Genomic DNA, 20000 nt, shown 5'->3' on the forward strand with positions numbered 1-20000 from the left:
CCGTGCATCATTCATGTTTCAGTCCCACAACCCTGGGAACTGCCAGAGATGTCATGGTTTTGCTCTTCCCTTATGCAAAAATGACAATTAAGCCTGATTTGCCTCAAAGTTAACACGCAGGTATTGAGCTGTTCAGTGCAAGTGATCTGCGTGCCCACAGGAGGGAGGAACTTCTGTGACTGAAGCAGAAAATCTGAGCTGGCTGCTGGAAGGCTCTGTCTGGACTCCAAAAGGACCAGAAATTTTCAAGAAACTTGAAAAAAACCCCTTTAAATCTGCCAGGACAAATTTGCAGAGATAGGGAAAAGTGTTCAGACCTAAAGTAAATTTATGGGAAGGGAAATCGGGTCTAGAACTGGCAAAAGCTGCATGGTCTCAAACTTCTGAGGGCTGCTTTGTGAGACTCTTACTGAGCCAAAGAGCATTTGCTGTTTATTTCAAAATATGCTCAAATGGCAGCCACTCATCACATTTGACATTGTTACAGTGACAATGCAAGTGTCCTAGAGAAATATAATTTTTTTAGCTGTCGTTTGTATCAATTTATTACAAAATGAGACTATTTTTATGTCAGGACTTCATAGAGAAACACAAAGAATCAACAAGTCATTATTGATTACCTAGGAACACATCACATTTTCTGAACACCTTTGCTATTACAAATGGTTTCCCTAAATATGAAAGAATGGTTCTCTCCCCTCCGCCTTTTTTTTTTTATAATACCCTTCTTTATTATAATCTCCTTAATATCCATCTGCTACCCTTTAGGCTAAAGCTTCTTAAATTCAAATATAGGGCTATTTTTATCACAGAAGAATATGTAAAGCAATAGAAACATTTTAATGGATTTTTGTGCCTGTGGCCCTTTTTAGCTGAATTTCCATAATGAAATCCAGTTACAGACATTGGTGCTGCTACAGTTGGCTGTTCACACAAATAAAGAATGAACATTTTTGTCTTGTAAGCCAACTCAGGAAAATAGAGAGTGCAATAGCAACCTACAGAAAGCACAGACTTTTTTTTCCTCTGCTGGTGCTTGAGTAGAACTGTATATAACTGTATTTTTACTCCAATAGGGCATAACATTGAAGATAAAGTCATGACCCTACATTTAGGTTATAAATAATTTGTATAAAGTCATTTTCATAAGTAGTAACTAACAAAATGAGAATATTTTCTTTTGTGCAGGAGCATTCGAGAACATCAAAATAGCTTCATAAAAACAACTACATGCAAAAACATTCCCAATAAACATCCATGTAAGCGGATTCTTTGTATTAATGGTCTGGAAAAATATTTTTCTAAAAATATTTTAAGGGCACCCGTTCTTCTCCACCAAAACATTTTATTATTTTCTTACTGCTGTAAATGAAGCAGAGCAAGAAATAGTTTCTTGTATCATAAACAGTACTAAAATTTAAAATATTTTTCCACTCCTCATCGGGGAGAAGAGTTTTTAAAGAGGAGAAACCAAATATCATATCCATATCCTTCAAAGAACGGCAAGAAGCACTTCTCATCTAGGCATTAACCCCGTGCTGGCCAGGTTGCATTGGGATGCCCATTTCTAATGAGGCAGAACAACCAGCACTCAGACAAACAAGCCTCAGCAGCCCGAAAAGTAGCTTTTATAGTTATTATTAATATATTGAAGTACAAGTTGGCCAAGTGATTACTGACAGTCTCGACTCTGATCATAACACAATTCAGCCTCACATCAGTTTGACTGAACTACATTGGTATCTCAACTGCTCAGTCATTATTATTTTTTAATCAGACCCAAAGTATCTTAAAATGGGCACTTAGACACTGAAATGCTGCAGAGAAATAACAAATAGGGACATTCACAGGAGCATCTGAGGCATTCAGAAACCTTTCTCACTTCTAAACCCAGGACCTCAGCATTTCTATAATGTTTATCTAGCAATTACTTATCAAGTCTCATTTCTGCTTCCAGAAGCCTTCACCAGTAATTGCTTCAGAGTCTATACAAGGTGTGATGAGCTTCTGCATTTTTATAAATGCCCTTGTGCAGGAAGGGTTTTGAATAACTTCTTATTGTTCTGTGCGTGGGAGCTTGCCATTTAGCTCCTATAATACAATGCTTTTCCTATTTCAACAGTAATATTGTCTGAATTGCTAAATCCAGAAAAGTCTTTTGATTCTGATTTGGAAATGTTTAATTCTAATGATTCAATTATTCCAAACCCATATCTGCTATGACTGTTTGTGGTGACTGTTCAGAAGTACGTCACTCTCTTTTGTCTTGTGTGATACAGCTTTGGAAATCAAGATATTTCCTTTGAATTAGCTGTTTAAAGAATTCCTATTTAAGTCTGACTCTGCAGGGTCCTTATTTGTGCAGAACTTGTCTTCTTAGCACAACAGATTGTTTTGCTGTTCCGGTAAATATTCAATCATGTGAAAACAAACACACATGAGACAATAAGTGTGAACTTCTCCTGATGTCAAACAATGACCAGCACCTGACACTGCAGACAGTGTGGGCTCAGAGGCAGCAGGAGCCCTGCTGGGCTGGTGTGTGGCAGAGCTGGAGCACGATCCAGAGAAAGGCAGCTCTTGGCAAACAGGAACACACTGGGTGGGCAGACAGCAACTGAGAAATTGCCTGCCCAGAACCATTAACAGTCAGAGCTCTCTCACTCCTATTTGTTGCTTATGGGGTTAACACTCTTCAAATCAATACACAAAAACACTGCTGGCTTCTACCCATGACCTCAGCTCTGCTTCTCAAAGGATGCCCAGGTGACATTTGGGCTGCTGGAGGGTGGGGGACAGGAGAGCCCCAGCCCCTCTGCACAAGTTCTTGGCTGCTGTGGCAGCTCCTGCCCAGGTCTGGGGCCGTACCTGGGTCCTGTAAGGGACACCCCTGGTGCTGCCCAACACCTGCCACCCTCAGACCAACCTTCCCCTCATGGAGCCCTCACAGGGAGCAGCTCTGGACTGGATGAAGGTGCCCCCAAAGCTGCTCTGTCGTTGCCCTCCTCAGCTGGACAGGGGAGAGAAAACGTCACAGGATAATGGAAGGTTCATGGATTGAGACCAGATGAGGCAGTGATCACCCCTCACCCTCTTGTCCTGCTCCAGCACAGGGACCCTCCCAGGAGGTGCAGTGCCTCAGAACAAGCTCTGCAGTCTGGTCACAAGCCCTGCCAGGACCCTGCTCCAGCCTGGGCCCCTCTCTCTGTGGGTCCTGCCAGGACCCTGCTCCAGCCTGGGCTCCTCCCTCTGTGGGTCCTGCCAGGATGCAGCTCCAGCCCGGGCTCCTCTCTCTGTGGATCCTGCCAGGACCCAGCTCCAGCCTGGGCTCCTCTCTGTGGGTCCTGCCAGGACCCTGCTCCAGCCTGGGCTCCTCTCTCTGTGGGTCCTGCCAGGACCCTGCTCCAGCCTGGGCTCCTCTCTGTGGGTCCTGCCAGGACCCTGCTCCAGCCTGGGCCCCTTTCTCTGTGGGTCCTGCCAGGACCCAGCTCCAGCCTGGGCTCCTCTCTGTGGGTCCTGCCAGGACCCAGCTCCAGCAGGGGCTGCCCAGGAGATCCCAGCCCCTCTCCAGTGTGGGGTCCTGCACAGCCCCAGGTGCATCTCTGCATCCCAGAGCTCCTCCCTGGGCACAGCCAGGGAATCTCAGCTCTGTCCCTGAGCCCCTCCTGCCCTGCCCTGGGCTCTGCAGAGCTGCTCCTCTCACAGCTCTCACTGCCTGTTCAGGCTGCAATTTGTCCTTGCACAGCTGCTCTTCCCCCATCCCAAATCTGCCATCCCAGAGGTGCTGCCCTGCCCTGGCCAGAGGTGGCTCTGTCCTGGAGCCCCTGGCCTGGGCTCTGCTGGACACAGGGCAGCTTCCAGCAGCTTCTCACAGAAACCACCTCTGCAGATCCTGCCACACAAAACTGATTCAGCCTCCAAAGTGTTTTCTGTGTTCCTTTGTGGAAAAAGAGATGTATTTTCAGAGGGACTCAGCTCCTGCAGGATCCTAAATTGGCTCATTTAATCTACATGGGTACTTGAATCCTCACTTAAGACATTAGTTAATTAAGCCACATTAAACCACACAGGCAAAAAGGAGGCTATGTTGAGATAAATTTAAGGCTCTGATTTTCTGATTTAAAACCGCAAAGCAAAGTCTTGCAGAGAGCCCAGCCTGGTGCTCCCTCATTAACTCAGCATATTGTGACATTTATAGTTCTTGCTCAGGACCTGGAAACCAAGAAAAATAGCAGTTTGAAGCAGTGAAACAAAACTACAATGCTGCAGAAAAAGAAAGTTTTTGTCTATTCCATGAGCTTGCACAAAAAGCTTTACCTTCTGCGCCCTCAGAAACCTCTCATGCCCATGCAAATATTCTCAAGTTTACAAGGAGAACTTTTGTGCTGTCATTTGAAAATCTCCTTTCCACAGATGTCTCAGTAATTCTGGCTGTAAGCACAACTCATCACTGAGTAAGTTAAATAACCACATCCAAAGAGAGGGTAAGCAAGGAAAATTAGGTTTTCATGAAAAAAGAAATCATACACTGCAAAAAGAGTATTTAAAATGTTTAACTAAGTTCAATTTAATGAACAAATACCGTCCAAGAAAAAAAGGCTATATTCAAATAAGCAAAAAGTAAGAAGAACAAAGCCAAAAATAATAATCACTTAGCTATAAGTCCATGTGTAAGCTAACCCACACTGAATATCAGAGGCCCTTCCCTCCTCTCCCAGAAGCTCCCTGAGCTGGCCTCAGGCATCCTTCTGCAAGTCAAGTGCATCCTTCCTTACATAAGGGTTTGAAATTTAGGGAATGGCAAGGGGCTGAAGCTGAGGTTTCTGAATTTTGGAGTTGTTCTGTTCCTTGCTCTGTTTTGTTTGTTGTTCTTAATAAAAATAACTGAAACATTATTTCACAAGGAGATAAACAAAACCTGAAGTGCTGGGTAGGCATTGCTTTCCTTCCTACATCTTCATTTCTGAGACTTTCACAAATGCTATGCTATCAGTATTTTGCAGAAATATTCCAACCTAGGAAACAATAGGTATCCAACTCAAACATCTCAGGCAGGGAAAGATGTAAACTCCTTCTGTCTTCCAGACTGATACCTTAAACAAAAATCCCTCCAGTCCTTACCTGCAGACTACTTCAATAAATCTGCAGGAAACAAAACCAGCCTTCAAAATTCCCCAAACAAACTCAAAAAAAAAAAAAAAAGGCAAAAGAAAAAAGAACCACAAGTAAAAGTCTCTCAATTTACAGATTCATCATATCACTTTCTTTTGCCATGCCTGTCATTTAGAATTAATCAAACTATTTTTGTTAAGCATAGAAAAGACAGCACAGATGCCTTTGTTATCTGTATAAAGAATTAGGGTGCTAAGAGATTTAGTGAGGGAGATTTTTCAAAGGAATTTAGGAGTACAGTTTCCTCTGAAAACAATTCACATGCTTTCCAGATCCAGCATAAAGAAATACAATAGCATAAAGAAATACAATAATCCAAGTATATATTGTACTTTTCCTATGGGTGCAGGTAACACTTTGAAAACCTTAAGCCTGTGCTTTCTGTTACATGAGAAGGAGAAATTGTGAGAGTTTTAGTGATGTGTACATGACTACACAAGTGCAGATGCAAGAGAAATCAGTTTCAAACTGATTTCTGATCTTTTGAAATGTATTTGTTCTAAAGACACTTTAACTTGGCATTTTTTGTATAAATGTAAGTGTTATCACTGTTTAATTTAGGATTTGTTCAGCATCTTCAAAAGAACCTCCCAGAGATTTGGCAGGCTTTTTTTTTTGTTAACCGATTGCTTTTTTCTAGCACAAGCTCAAAATTAACTTGAAACACAATAATATAAATATTGGTTCAAGAAATAATCAGCTACCTACACTTGAAAACAAATTCAGCAACCTCTTTTATGTCCATTAACAAAGTAACTAAGTTCTGTATGTAAAAACAAAGATGGTAAAATTTTGATCTGTTTGCTGTCTTCAATTGCCCTGACTGGCAGCTTGATTGGTTCTGAGGAAGTAATTAGAAGGAAATTAAAACGGATTTCTGTTTCTACTTAGTTTTGTTTAACGTTAAATTCCACAACATTCAGAAAGCTGTTTTAGTACATTGCACTAGGCAAGATAATACATAAAGGGTAAAGGAAAATTATTTTATATCTAATTTTGAAGCTGGGCGTCTTTTTTTTTATTATTATTTTGCTTTTTTCCCCCTACACATTTATAAAATAAAAGAAAGGAAGCCTTCTGGGGACTTACCCATTCCCTTTATGGCTTAGCAGCTAGGGCTCCTAGGCAGCTTTTGAAAAAGTATTAAAATAGTCTGTTACCAATTTCAGCTCATGAAGAAGAAAATGGAATAAAGTATTTTGCTACCTACTACAAGCTGCTACACACTCCTTTTCTGTTAATCTATTTCCTTGTGACCCTTCCATTTTTACTGTTCCACACTATAGAGTTTTAAATTTTAAATACCCATGTCCACTTATAGTCTTAGATGCATTAATTTGTTGCTAAGGTTTCATTTTCAGGAATATATGGCATTGTATTTAACCATCATTTAATAACAAAAATAATGTATGAAAGATGATGGTTGAAGCAGAAATCCCACACGGAATCTCTGACACTTAATCCAATGCCCTGTTCATCAGAGCTGCTAAAAAATATATCAAATTTAAAGGCAGAACTCACTGAGAAGCATTAGAAGCCAAAATGTTGTATTCTACATGCACTGTTGGTGATTTGAGGTTTTTTTTATATATATATAAATATATATAGACACACACTTGGAAGAATACTAATTCCTCAGATGTGTTTGTATTTATGTTGGGTATGTATTTAATAATTAATTTGCCAACTATGGCATGTTAATAGGGTAATCTGTCCCCAAATCTGGGGCAGATTACCTTAAAAGAGTCTTTTTATTTTTAGTTCAGTTTGAGTTAAGCATCAAGATATCTATGTAAAAAGTACTCAGCTCTTGCTCTTATTTTGCACCTTTCCAGGCTCATTGGTCTAAGATGACATTAAATATAATGAAAAGGTCTAGAAAGTTCTGACTCTATTAATTCATCCATCTATAACATGGAATCATTTAGCAAAAGGTTGAAAACTCAAGTATTAAATCTACAGAGCAATATCAGTTAAATCTAGAGCAAATGTCTTTTTCCCCTCAGCTGTCCCTCAAGCTCTGCCTCCCTTCTCACACCCACTCTTTATTGGAGGTATCTCATAGTGATAAACACATGCTATGTGTCAGAAATAGAGACATTTCTTCCATTATTTACTGTGAGATTAATATTTAGTTTAAAAGGAGTGCCTTTCAAAGGCATTTAGGACCTCAGTTACTCTGCTGCCCAGTAGGAGTTGGGTCCCTACTCTCCCAAGCAACTTGGAAAATCCTGGCACCTCTCCTTCCCTTTTCCTGTCCTTAACAACTTCTACAAGCAAAGACAAACAAGTGAAATTGAGAGTAGGGATTAGGTGATGTTCCTGGGGAAGGGAGGAGTCCAAGTGAAGCAATCTGTGTGTGTAAGTGATCTGTGCGGTGATGTTCTGTGTGTGCAAGTGATCTGTGAGGAGATGTTCTGTGTGTAAGTGATCTGTGAGGAGATGTTCTGTGTGTGTAAGTGATCTGTGAGGAGATGTTCTGTGTGTGTAAGTGATCTGTGAGGAGATGTTCTGTGTGTGTCTAAGTGATCTGTGAGGAGATGTTCTGTGTGTGTCTAAGTGATCTGTGAGGAGATGTTCTGTGTGTGTCTAAGTGATCTGTGAGGAGATGTTCTGTGTGTAAGTGATCTGTGAGGAGATGTTCTGTGTGTGTAAGTGATCTGTGAGGAGATGTTCTGTGTGTGTAAGTGATCTGTGAGGAGATGTTGTGTCTAAGTGATCTGTGAGGAGATGTTCTGTGTAAGTGATCTGTGAGATGTTCTGTGTGTGTGTAAGTGATCTGTGAGGAGATGTTCTGTGTGTGTAAGTGATCTGTGAGGAGATGTTGTGTCTAAGTGATCTGTGAGGAGATGTTGTGTCTAAGTGATCTGTGAGGAGATGTTCTGTGTAAGTGATCTGTGAGATGTTCTGTGTGTGTGTAAGTGATCTGTGAGGAGATGTTCTGTGTGTGTAAGTGATCTGTGAGGAGACGTTCTGTGTGTGTAAGTGATCTGTGAGGAGATGTTCTGTGTAAGTGATCTGTGAGGAGATGTTCTGTGTGTCTAAGTGATCTGTGAGGAGATGTTCTGTGTGTAAGTGATCTGTGAGGAGATGTTCTGTGTGTGTGTAAGTGATCTGTGAGGAGATGTTCTGTGTGTGTGTAAGTGATCTGTGAGGAGATGTTCTGTGTGTGTAAGTGATCTGTGAGGAGATGTTCTGTGTGTCTAAGTGATCTGTGAGATGTTCTGTGTGTGTCTAAGTGATCTGTGAGGAGATGTTCTGTGTGTGTAAGTGATCTGTGAGGTGATGTTCTGTGTGTCTAAGTGATCTGTGATGTTTGCACAGCTCAGAGATGCACGGCCCTGTTTACAAACACTCAGTATTGCTCCGGGGAAATTCGCTGCCTCTGCAGGATCTTGTTTTTCTGGTGAGTCAGCAGCTACTCATTGCTTAAATGATGCTCTTGTTCTCAGAGTACTCTTGGATGCCTCCTGAACATTTTTGCCAAATAGGAGACAATGCCTTGTGGGATGCAAGATGCAATTCATCTGACAGTCATGGATGGGATGCATTGCTAAAGGGCAGAACTTCCAAGCTGCAGAAAATGCTGGTCTCTAAAGCATTTCTTGCATCTATTTACTGGTTTCCCATACCTTTAGTATTAAATTGAGGTCTTAAAATAGACTCATTTTCTAGAGCATCTTTGGCAAACCAGCTTTAACAATATTGAACTTTCTGAGGTTTTATTAAGATTACATAGTCGTTAAAAAATTAAGTGAAAACTCTACTTCAGGCCAAGAGCAAAACACCTTTTGCTAATACAGATCTCAGGGGAAAACATAGGATAAGCCTTCAGAGAAAGGTGATTATTTTCTACTTTTCCCCCTTTTGCCTCATCACCCTTTCTGAAAAGCTGAAAAACCAAGCTTGCCCAGGAAGGCAAGCTGGACTGCTCAAACAATTTAATAATTTGAGCTTGGGCAAGCTAATTCACGTTTAGATACAGGATAGACATAATCAAGTAAAACCTGCAGCAGTATCCATTTTCCAGCACTGTTTTCCAGCAGTGATGTCTAAACTGAAATTTGACAAATTAGCCACTATAATTATTCCACAATTTATTCCACTGTGAGGATTGGAAGTAAATGTAGGAAGGGAATTATCCGGTTCTCATTTGGAATTCAGCCATTGTTAAACAAACTGTGGGTAGTGCATCATCTGAGCAGAAGCTGATTCATATCCATTCAGCATAACTTTGTTTCAGTATCTCTTACTTGGAAATGTGATTTTTTACAATAGTTGTTTACCTCTATGCCCAGCAAACCCCTCCTAAATAAGTCATAACTATTGATTTCTGACATTTCACTCATGTAAATCATGTCACCTATTTCAGCAACAGGCTTTAGGTCTCTGTGAACCAGCCTTCTAATAATGGGATACAAGGTATACAATAATTTAATTTCTCTAAGTCCTGCCTTTTTATTATTGTTATCAATGATTTTACTCAAAATAAGTATTAATTTTCTGTCACTTTTCCTCTTCTGTAGCTAGTTTTCACTAGTCTTCTTATTGATCTATAGGCTATATGAACAATACCTTTTCTTTTCCCTAGAAGACCAGCATCAACCCTCCAAACCAGCAGCATGTACAACACACAGACATTTTACATTCACAACCTGTCACATTTCATTTGGATATCTTAAAGACAAGACACTTAAAGACATTACTTGGATTTCTTCATCTATCCAGCATTTACTTTTGTTTCTCCAAGCTACCCCACACTGCAGAACAGTGCTCACCAGCACATCCCTTACCCTCTCCTCGAGGCTGAGTGCAGCCCCAGCCTTGGTTTGAGTGGGCAGTGGGCAGTTCTGTGGCTTAGGGACAGTTACAGAAGGTTCTTCCCATCCTCAACATCAGTATTTCAAATAAAGACCCCCCCTTTGCAGAGATCAACACATCCATTTTTTTTCTGGTGGCCTGAACAGCTGCACACATCTGTCCTGAACATTTCACCAGTTCCACCCCATGGAGGAGCCTCCTCGTGTCACCTCTGTGCCCAGGCGCTGACATCGGTGCAAACTTCAAACGCTGGCAATTCAAACCCCTGCTTTAAAAAACCACTCCAAACCACTCCAGTTCAGGAGTTCACCGAGTGACTGGCTGTGATTGTGAGCTGCAGTGCTCATCTCCTCCCCCTCACTAACAAGGAGCTATTAGCCACTCCGAGATTTCAAACAGCCAGCCTGATCAAAGGCCCACGGTCACCGCCACAGAAACCAACAGAGACTTAAAAAGAATAAAAAATGCGTTCTCAGTGCTGCTGTAAAATATGCACATACGTGTTCCTCTGCCTAGCAGGGAGTAGCAAAGCTGAATATGGGAACTATTTCCTATTTATATGTAAGCTTTAGTTTAACCTCTGGATAATTTGGGCAACAAAAATTATGTGTACATGCTGAGTAGGAAATGATTACAAAATAGATAATGAGCTAAACTTGTTTACTTATTGTGGAGAAATATTCTCTCTTTTACCTCACTTATATCAGGTTCTGTATTCATACAGGCTATTAAGCATAGCACAAAGCAGTAAAATAAAATTACACAACCATTTTTTTTATATTGCTGGAAAAGGTAGAAAGAGGGTGATAGCTGGAAAACACCCAAACAATGCAAAGCTTCCAACATGTAGGTGGTGTGACTGACTGAACAATCCCAAAGTGGTACAAAAGCTACAGAAATAAGGGACCAAACCACAGGGAGCAAGGTTTTGGGTTGGATTTCTAAACTGTACACCTTGGTATTGAAGATACTGAGACAGCAAAACTACAGGAATGATGCAGCCTGATTGATATGTTTTGGAAGCTCATTGTCACTGTTGATGGAACAGCATCCTGTTATTTTGGCTACTTGTAGTATTTCTCTTACATGTGGTTTTGCTGATCCTAGCCAGAAACAAGGCGGTGTGGTTGCTCTTTCCCTGGGTCTCGTCTACCCCAAGTCATAGGCGTCTGTTTCTCTTTGAAATTTTTTCTTTTACATGTATTTCATGTGGTCATAAGACCAAATCTAGGAGATAAACAGGCAGATAAACAGCAACAGAGCCATACAAGCCTCTTCTCCCTATGAATATGCCCAAAGTCAGATGTTGCCATACAGCCAGGAGATGATCCCTTTTCTTGGCTTCAGCTTCCAGGGCTGCCTGTGTGCTTCCCTCCGGCTCTGGGACAGCACACAGACCTCTGCACTGCTCCCACCCTCACCTCAGGAGCAAATGGAAACTTCATCTATTTCTCAGGCTGGTTCAGGGTGCCTTCATCACAGTCTAAGGCCAGACACGTGTTGAGGTATCAGCTCAAGAGGGGCTTGGATCTCACTTCCCACTAATGAGCAAGTAGAGCCAGAATCAAAATCTGCTTTCTGCCTCAGGCAGCAGGTTAGCAGAGATGAAGAGAAACATTTCTAAGAATCCAAGAACATGAAGACTGTAGGATTTTTTAGTCAAGGTTGCATAAGATGCAAATGCAGACATTTAAAGTAAACACAGGGCGTTTTGTGCTATGCCACTTGAAAGCTTCAGCACATTCACTACATTGTTTTTTAAAAAAGCCAGTATGTCTCAATTATGATAATGCCAGCAACATACACATCTGCAATCTCATGCTCTCAGCTATTTCTTATCAAACACACTAGAAATGTAATTGTGGGTCAAACAACAACTGGAGCTCAAAGGATTATTACAGCAGCCTGACCATCACACATCAGTGCTATAAGCATTCCTCAACAGTCTGATTTCCTCAGAAAAATAATTCATTAACTTAATATGCCACAAAAACAAGATGACAGCTCAGGAGCATGCTATATAAAATGCAGAACTCTATAGAATTCAGCAGTCTGATTCAGTGAGATGACTTTAGGCCCAGGTGCCACCCATTCTCTGGGCTGTGTGATATTTCCTGCTCTGCTACTCAGAGCTGGTGCAGAAACTCATACTGTCCTGCCATTGATTCTTAAAGATGAAACTGGATTTCTTCAGTATTTATTTTGTACACAGACAAAAGTTCAGAAGCCACCTGTAACTACCTTATCCATGCTATGAGTTCTAATTCATTTTGATGAATCTTTTCTACAAAGAACCTGAGCAAGAACTGTGTGTTGACAAACCTGGTGCCAAGTTTCTTCCTCACAAATATATTTCTCTGTGCATGCCATAGTTCTGCAGAAACAAGTGTGCTTCCATTTTGGAACAACTCATTTGGTTATGTCATGGATTCATTTAGGACCTCAGGAAGGAAGGAGGAACACTGTAGACAGTAAGGGACAGTGAGAGAAAAAAAATGAAAGAAAAAGAGAAAGTGTTTTAATAAATGTCTTGAAATTACTGTTGGATTCTTCGTGATGGGCTTTGCCACAGTGTTCTTGCAGTGATCAGCACCAGATGGCTGCTCAAGCTTTCCCCCTTTCTGTCCTGGTGAGGCTGTTCTCACTGCAACACTCCTACGCCGCTGTGAAATTACCTCCAAGAAGGAGCCCAGTTGGGCTGTTGATGCAAAGCCTAACTTGTATCAAGGACCTTCCACAGGCAGGATTGATTTCTGCCTGTAAGCATGGTTTGGTTTTCCAAGTACTACACTCGTAAGGTTTTGTTGCAAAATTAGCTTTGAGCTATGTAAGCCACAATCACTGCGAGAAGGCTTACACACACTCAAGGTAGAGCATGCACAGATCTTTGGCAAACATTTTCTCTCATTCTGAAATGTAAGCTAAAATCATGTCTTTTCAAGGCTAAGTTCTGCTTACACTCTACTAAGTGCTTATGTCTTTAGACCTGAATAAAAAATTATGGTATTTTGTAAATAAAATGTAAACAGCTCTGATATGGATCACAATCCCTATTTCTTTTTGACAGCATAACTGCATAGCTCAAGCAGTGAGTCAAGACAGCTCTTGGAAAGCGAGGGAATGGCAGAGAAGTGGCAGAATCTCTCTAAGTGCCTCTGTGCAGCTGCAAGGGCTCCTCCTTGCTGTGCACAGCTGAGAGGGGGCACTGCAGTGTGGGTTGGGATGCTGCACACCAGGGCACTCAATTCAGAGGTGGTTTCAGCCTGGCAGGGGCAGATGATCAACCCCTTCTCTTCTTTCCAAAGAGCCCATGCAGAAGGCAAGCTTCACATAGAGTGAGAGCACAAAACATCTGTTCACCTCACTTGGAGATTTATTTATTACACGCCTCCATTTCGGCACTCCCCAAAACTAACAAACTCAGTTGAACTCTATTGTATTTATTGGGAGAAATACTCATGGCTAGGACAAGGCACCAGGTAGCTTTTAGCAGTCCAGACATGGAGGTAGCTTTATTTATCTAGAAAATATAAGTGTACTTGTTTGAGATACCAAAGCATTGCCCAGAGCTAAAAGTATCTGTATTAAAACTGGCATTTCAGCAAACACGTATGGGGAAGATACCAAAGGCTTAGGTTATCTTAGTTTGCATAAGAGCCTGAAAACTTAAATTAGTTTTTAGTATTTTTACTATAAAAAGTGATAGATTGAAACAGGTATTGTGCTTATAAGGGTATACTCTGCTCAGGAAATATAAAAGGAAAAAATTACCACCCAAAGAATTCTTCCTATTTCAGTGGTATATATCAAATTTGTGATTGAATGAATCACGAGCAGCTCATAAATCCTCAGAAATATACATGGTCAAATAAGGACTTGCTATAGATTTTAAGAGTTAGCAACAACATTAAAGAAATTCATTTAAATCAATGATGACCTCATACAGGAGCACAACAGTAATTTAACAGTTCACTCACTTTTTACCTGCCAGGCATAAACAAGAGCCACTGGCATGTCAGCATGTCCCTGACTCCCCCCACTCCCCTCCCCTATTTTTCATTTATTTTAGTAAACTGAAAATGTCATTCTTTGTGCTGTACAAAGGGAGCAGTTTTCAGCTGCAGATAAATTATGCAACTTCTTAGACAAATCAGGCACAAACTTCAGTAGAAAACAGATAAATAACCAAAAAAGAAACCAAAAAACTACTCTAGAAAGCTTCCTGAAACTTCCATTACTGAACAGGAGAGGAAGCAAATCTGGGAAGCTGCACAAGACCTGCACAATTCCTGTGACAATTGTGGGACCAGTCCCAAGGCCACCCCCACCCTAGAGATACCTGAGCAAGGGGGATGCAGCCAGGCAGGGGACAGGAGGGAACAAGCTCTGTCCCAGACCCACCTGAGCTCTAACACCACTCCTGGGCCACGGGACAAGGGCAGAGGAGGCTGCTTGGAGCAATTAAAGCTCATCAGAGCTCCCTGGGTCTTGAGGAAAATTGAGGGGCAATGTTTGAACAGGCCCCCCGAAAGTCTCTGAGGGGTCAGCCCTTGTGGCCCCCTCAGGGAAGAGCAGATCCATGCAGGGCTGTTCTCCCCTCGCTGTCCCCAGCACACAAAGCTGCCCACAATTCCCCACCAGCTCTGGACACCATCATTTTACCCCGTGTGAACATTCAGGGCTGATTCACAGTGGCAACCATAAAGCCTAAAACACACACCCAGCTTGCAAGAACCCATCCTGGAGACACTGATGCCAACTTTATTAACATTTAAGGGGTACAACAGTGGCCAAAGCTCTCATAAAGCTCTGCTGTTTGAAATTCCTGTGGAACTATTTCATATTTAAAACACCAGTGATAAAGAAGCAGATGTCAAAGCTCAGACAGGGTCTTACAATATGTGCTTGTTTACACCACTGCAAATGGGGAAATGTTACCAATCCCAATTTTTCAATCTCTTAGCAGGGGTGTCAAAGATCAGAGGAGGCTGAAAACAAGCAGAGAGTCTAACCCCAAAATGACTTGCTGGTTTATTTATTTTTTTTTTTTAATTTCTTCAAAGAACTCCTCAGGCATAACTAAAATAAACAAGACCACTTGACTGCTACATGGTACAATTGAAAACTGTTATGTTGCATGAAAAACAACTCAAGAAATCGCTTGGGGAGATACATCTTTTCATCCTTAGCATTGTACTTTAACAACGTACACAGTGCAAAACTTGTACTTCAGGGGAAAACAGCAGTTGGGTTTTCTCGTTTTCTGCCCCCAGAAACAAAGATATTTCTTTAGAGAAAAAAAAAAAAATCACCAAAACAAACTAACAAACAACCCCCCCACACCTTTCCCTTTCATGCATATTCATTATCCAGCCAGACTGGAGCAGAGCTTGGAAAGAAGCCATGGATGTGCTGTGCATACACCCAGACATTACCTGGGCCCCTGGCAGTAGGGACAGACAAATATTCCTCCTGTTTTAGTGCCTGAATGTAATTTCTCATGCCATTCTGCTGGCTGGGGAAGAGGCTTTCCAGCCTCTCTCCCTTCATAACATGCATACCCTCATCCCTGAGGAATCTGTCAGCCCCAGGGAGGGATGGGAACCCCTCTGGGAGGGATGGGAACCCCTCTGGGAGGTTTAGGAGGCCACCAGGGGCTGCCTTGGCCCTGCACCCCGATGCTCTGGGCTCACAGTGTGCTGCCTGCGTCATCCCATCCCTCCTGTTCTGCTTGGACTCTCACCTGAACCACCCCTCTCAAGCCTGCTCACTGCCCAAGACAGTCATCTCTATCTAGTTAGGCAAATCTCTGTTTTGCCAGCATGCCAGTCACCACCAAGGACAAGTCAGAACCACTCATTTTTTACAGAAAAAGGTGTTTTCCTCCAGTTTTGTGTCTAATCTTAAGACTGCCAAAATCCTGGCTGTAGCTGAGTACTGAGCACTTCACAAATTATGACAGCAGAATGGTTTTCAAAGTTTGCCAACTCCTATGGTACACTACATTTCACAGAATAGTTAGAAGGGACTTGCAAAAACCATTAAGTCCAACTCTTCCACCAATGGCCCATACAGGAAACAAACCCATGGCCTTGGGATCATGAGCATCCTGCTCTGACCAACTGAGATAATTTTAGTTCAGTTTTAGAAGCTACAACACAGAAAATTAGTTTTACCTGCACATTATTAGTTAAGTTTGTAGTGCTATTGCATCTGTAAACACTACACACCAGAAGTGCTCTGAAAGGAGCAAAGAGCAGTGAGAAACTATGAATTTAATAAAGAGTACGAATTTAATACATAGTAATTCCTTGCAACAGGAAAAAACTGCAATGAGATTTTTTAAATTAAAGTGTTGTAAGTAAACACTAAGAATATTTTGGTTCTTGTTTACAGAATCATTAGCTAAAGAAAGGAATGTAACTCACAAAGGAAGGGAAGCTAACATTTGTTGACATTTTCCTGCTTTTAGTTTTTATGTAAACTCAAAGCAATTAAATTATGTTTAAGACATTTTTGCTGTAAGTAGTCTTCATTTACATTCCTAGAAATAGTAATCCAACTATTTTATTGCATTGTTGGGAGCCCTGTAGCAACAGACCAAATATTTAGCAACAGGTTTGTTTGCCATCTCTAGGGCTGGAAACCAAAGACTTGAATCAATTTAATTGCATCAGTGTTTCTCAGCTACCACGCCAGAATGTGTTGTTCTTGAGTTTAAAGGGTCTGTTCCTACCTCCCCCCACAGCAGTCTCTAAATAAACCTATAAATCCTTGTTCTGTAGCACATGAATTATCAGTAGCTTCAAAATAAATGAAGACAAAAATGGTTGAATATTTAAACGTGTAGCAACTCCATCCCATGATAGATCATTTCAAACCAAAATTCATTTTTTTCTTTGATATCTACTACTGCTATAAACTTCCAGTTTATCATATAACATTACAATTTATGGTATAACCAGCTTGTGTACTGACTATAAACCCTTTGTCAATGCCACTGTAAAGACTTTATAGTCCATAAATAATAGAAGAGTGATAGTATCTATCCTTCTTATTTTGCCCAGCACATCCAGAATATAGGGCTCTAAACATGTCAGAGGATCTGCTTGTTTTACATACAATATAGGTTATGTAAAAAAATAAAAAAGCTACATTTCTCTCAGTACTTGGCTTACACAAAGCCCATTCAAATAAATAGAAAAGAAGTCACAGGTGCACGTGATAATTCAGGAACAAAAGATGCACACAAGCAAAAATCAGTCTCAATTTACTGCATCATTCATCTATGGCCAGGGACTACAAAAGATTAATTTCCTACCTCCTAAATTATTAAAGAGAAGATGGCTCTTCTTCATGTAGAATAATGTAGGGGGGGATTTGCTCAGAGCTCTGGATGAAGTGTGTCACCTTTTCCTGCTTCTCCTTGATGCAATCACTTGGTCAAGACATGCCTTTGTCTCCCAATGGAGCAATTCCAGACCCAGCCCTGTCACCCGTTTATCTTTGCAGCATAATGTTATTTAATGTTATTTAGGATGGTTTTCTCTGATGTTGAAGCCGAGTGAGCACCAAGACCATTCCTTACGCTGCATCCCTCCATGCTGCCATGGCAAACCAGCGAGACCCTTGCCTGTGGTTCTTGCTGGGCACAAGGAGCTGTGAAAACGTGTGCTTCTTGCTTCTCCTCTGCACACAGATTGCCATGCAAGGCTGGGTATTATTTCCTTCTCCTTACTGCTAGCAAAAGACAAGATGGGGCTGCTTAAAAACCTTGTGACGAGGAAGCGTCACAACTTTACTGTAAAGATCACCTCATTTCCATTCTCTAAGTGGAGTTATTTACACTGAAGGTCATAAAATAAGATGCCAGTTTGCCCCCGAACGCTAAAACCTCTTATCCCAGATGCAGCAGGCAATCAAAGCTGGCCCTGCTCTCAGTCCTTGCCTCAAATATTCTGTAACAGACCGGATTTCTCTCCCAACACAACCCAAGCTTGTTTGCTGAATGTTTTCCAGCTCTTTCAGCTCCTCCTTCACCCCCCTCAGCAGGATGCTGATATTGTCTCACTGGGGACTGCCCCTTTCCCCAAATGCTGGCAGGCACCGCAGCAATTGGCCTTCTGGCACCAGCCTTCACCTATCGATCCCACAAACCAGGCTTCTCATGCTCGCACACTCCTCCAGTGGATTCCCACGTTGCTCTCACTGCCTACAAACTGATAGGCATTTTCATTTGTGTTTCATAGCTCTTTTATCAGCTCTCAAGCAGTATATATTGACAGCTTTCTCACTGCAAAATATAAGACGGGGTGAGGATTTTTCTCTCTTTTCAGTTCAGTAAGGGAAAAGAAGAAAAAACCCCAAAATTTTAAACAAACCTGACCCTCTTTCATTTCCAAACCTGGGAAGGGGAGGGGTCCCTTCTTGGGTGACACATTGCAGCTCTCCACAGGACCTCATTCCTACAGTTCCTCTAGTGCTAGGTCTCCTTTCAGTGTTGCTGAGTCAAATGCAGGCAACAAAATACCCTTGTGAGTAGATCTAGCACATCTTTAAATGTTGATGTATTCAAATATCTTTATAGAGAATATGACACAATAAGTCTCAGGTGAACCCTTTGGGAATTCCAGGGAAAAGGCTGCCTAATCTCCAGTTAAACAGGCCTATTATCTCTCGCTCCCCGTGAGAAAGTGAAGCAGAACTGATTTGATTAAGAGCAAATTAACCTCTCTAACACAGCTACCCAGGGTTTTACACCTGTCACTTTAGGTATGACAATTTATATTTATTCAAAAAGCCATGAGACAGTAAATTAAACATTGCCCTAATTAGAAAAATGTCATATGTTACAGTGGGCTAGCAAACTGAACTCATTTCAAACAGTTCTGGTGCAAAGTACATTTCAGCACAGCATTAATACAAGAAGAGTCAATATTTTTTACACTGTCACTTCCAAGCTTAATGCCATCATGCCACAGCTGTATATTTAAAGTTCCATCAAACAATAAGGCTGGACTATATTCAAAGTTCACCACAGACACAAAATTGTTTAGGAAAACTCATCAGCACTTTAATTATCACATACTCCATTCCTTTTCTGTCTTGTAATGTCACAGCATAAAGCACCTCTCCTTAATTAGATCTGTTGACATGGTATTCTTCCTAAAGTTCTTATGGAATAAATAAAGGCTAAACTCTTCAATAACATACAATATCAAACATCAAAGTTAGATTAATTTCATCAGCTAATTACTCACAGGTGAACCTCAGTGTTTCAAAAAAAATCTGAAATTGTACAAAATAAATCTTTAGGCATACAGAAACCCTCTTAGACACCTTATAACCATCTATAGCTAATTCTGACAGGACAACAACAAAGACCATGCTGTGACTGCTGCTTAATGAGCCAGGATTCAGCTCAGGGTGGTGTCTGCTCCCACTGGCATCAGCAGCACCAGGTCCAGGTGAGGGCAGGGGGCAGGCAGGGGAAGGACACGATGGGCAGGAGGGGCTGGAGGTCACAGTGCAGCCACCACCCCCTGCAGCCTGGCTGTCCCCTGCAGCTGCCCCCCTGCACAGGGATTTGCTGCCCCATGACAATGGCACAGGTCACATTTCCATTGCAGTTTGCCCACAAAGCTTCCTGAAGCAAATCCTCTGGGACTGCTGGGGCTTTCCCACTCCCCAGGGATGCAGGAGAGCCCTGCACTGTGGCAGAGAGGGAGGGATGAGCCCTCTCCCCATGCATTAACTAACTGGTTTGCTCCTAAGTTATGATTTATGAAACAGAGAAGTTGTGAGTTAGGAACCCCATGATTTAAGAGAAGAATTACTAAAGTATTTTTTTTTTAAACTTATTGTTACTGTTTTAACAGCTTTAGTTCTCTTGCTCTCTAAAATCAGTATGCATACTGTAATTACAGCACAGATAACAAGCCCTGTGATAAATAAATGCATTTTATACAAAAAAACTCTTCAAAGTTGCTCTGAGGAAACTGTATAAT

This window comes from Molothrus ater, chromosome 16, assembly GCF_012460135.2.
Source record: "Molothrus ater isolate BHLD 08-10-18 breed brown headed cowbird chromosome 16, BPBGC_Mater_1.1, whole genome shotgun sequence".
Taxonomy (NCBI): Eukaryota; Metazoa; Chordata; class Aves; order Passeriformes; family Icteridae; genus Molothrus; species Molothrus ater.